This window comes from Gymnogyps californianus, chromosome 17 (genome assembly GCF_018139145.2).
Source record: "Gymnogyps californianus isolate 813 chromosome 17, ASM1813914v2, whole genome shotgun sequence".
NCBI lineage: Eukaryota > Metazoa > Chordata > Aves > Accipitriformes > Cathartidae > Gymnogyps > Gymnogyps californianus.
In genome coordinates this window covers 17,527,604-17,529,921 of record NC_059487.1, presented here as the reverse complement: position 1 = coordinate 17,529,921, position 2,318 = coordinate 17,527,604, and positions in this window count along the sequence as shown.

Genomic DNA, 2,318 nt, shown 5'->3' with positions numbered 1-2,318 from the left:
AGTGAAGGTGTGAAATGATCAGAAGACATCAGGCACAACTGGAAATGAGAGCTGGTGATGAGGAGCTGGGGGCAGGGCAGGCGGGAGGCAGAGGGGAGGATGAGAGTAGCTGGAACAGATCAAGGAGAGATGAGGTTGAACACATCAGAGCAGGAATGAGAATGACTCTGTGAGACTAGGAGAAGCCTGAACCCTGTGTCTTTGCTGTGCCAGGTGAAGGTATCTCTCTCCCATCAGCACTCAGGCTCTGTCCTGGGATGGCCAAGGTGGCTCTTTCAGTTCCTCCTCACAGTCTCTGTTCGTGGTTTGAAACATCCCACATCACAAGCACCAGCCAGCCTGTACCCAGCTCTGCGTTGGCCCCAGGTGTCCCCACAGAACCTAGGCAGTCCACCGCTTCCCAGGCCCAGAGCAGGTTAGGCTGAATGCAGATTGAACACTTTCTCACTGTGTGAACTGCAGACCGCAGCCAGGGGTGTGGGCATGCTGGCTGTGGGTGTCCAAGCATAGTGCCAGGGATTTCTTTTAAGGTTTTTGTTTCCAGGGTTTGGTTTGGGGATAATTCTATTTTACTGAGCTGTATTTTACCATAGGTTGCCAGTGCCTGATTTCATCCTTGTCTCTGTCACAGTATGGTTTTTTTGGAGGAATTTCCCATCTCTGTTAGAGTTACGTGTGAGCCATAAGCACAAGAGGTGCTGAGTGTACACCTGTCAATGGCTTTTCAATGCATCAGCCTGTAGTCATGGTGCTGCTCTAATGCATGGCTGCTGCCCTTGATTCTTCATCTGCCAGAATGCATTGAGTTTGAAAATAAAAAATATTTAGGACTAATTGGGGAGTTTTTTGCTGCTCTTACAGAGCTACCATCCATGGTTAATGGAATCTGAAGCAGAACTCTCTTTCAGAATAGCCCCTCTGCACTGAGCCGGAACGCATAAAGTAATTGCTGGCCATCAGGGCAAAGCCCTAGCCAAGGGCCTGGTTCCTCTTGCAAGAGCAGGCTGTGCTCAGGTTGCAGAGGCTTGCTGTCTGCCCTGTGAAAGTGTAGAAGTCCTCCCTTCTTACTAGGGTGCTGTTCTTGCCCTCTGCTGAAGGACTGACTCAACTTGCTGACAACTAATGGGAAAAAGGTTACCTTTAATCATACAAGTGCTTCCTTACATGCTGGGGGGCAACTGCAGCCAGGTCTAGCCGCATCAGAGGGGTGGGTTTTCCTTTATCTCTGCAGCAAAGGAAATTATGGACAAAGGCGTTATGTTATTTGAAGACTCTGTTAAAGAGCTAATTCCTGGAGTGGGATGCAGATTTGCTCATTGATCCCCAGCAGCATCCACACTTGCATGGGAGGACACACCGGTTTGTTATGTGTGACGCAGGCTCAACCTGAAGTGGTGGCCTGGAAAGCAGGCACAGGGATGGGGGCAGACCAGTGGCAGCCATAGGGCAATCCTTAATGCAATCTTGGAAAGTTTCCTTGTTTCCAGCCCCGCGTGCTTCTGCACAGCCTCAGACTTGCCCCATGGCCCTGTGCCTGGGGAATGGAGCCACGGAGTTATCCCAGGAGTATTTTGCAAGGGGGTTGTTTCCCCAGCTCTTGGTCCAAGGCCCAGTTCCTTAATGTCCAGGTCCACCTGTACTCTGGCACAGGAGCGGCCTTGGTGGGGGCCCGCACAGAGCTGCCCCTGTGTCACCCATGGATATGAAGGGTCACCCAGCTGGGCACAGCTCTGCCTGGCCTGGATGTGTATTTTGCCCTATGGGGCCATCACAGCCCCCTGGGTGTGGTCATGTGCTTAACAGTTTATCCAAAGCAACCTCTATTTCATTTTGGGCTAAAACTGATAAATCAAGGTGACTTTGGGGAGAGAAATAATTTCTTTCGCAGGATTTGCATAATCCTGGCTGGTGATATGATAATGGTGTTTGTTAAAGACAGAACACAATGAATTAATACTGTTAAGTTGCTGCTGCAAAATGCAAAGCAGGTAATTTACTGTGGGTGCAAGGCAGAGTGTGAGTACAGCAGGCACGGCTGTGGTAGCATCAGGCACAGGAGACTTGTTGCCACGGGCACAGCCAAAGTGTAGCACAGAGTCAACAACAGTTACCCCTTGTACTCTGCTTGGCCGTGACTAGAGGCTGTGCTGAGCCTGTCCAGGGGAGGATTACCTGTTTCAGTCTCTTTCCCCGCTGTCTCTGTGGGGTTGGGACCTGTTTTGTCCCGCAGATCCTTCCGGAGAGCCAGCCGCGCACGGCCAGTCTCTGCTGGAGGAGGGACGAGGGAGCTGAGGGTGACCTACGTCATGGCGGTGCTG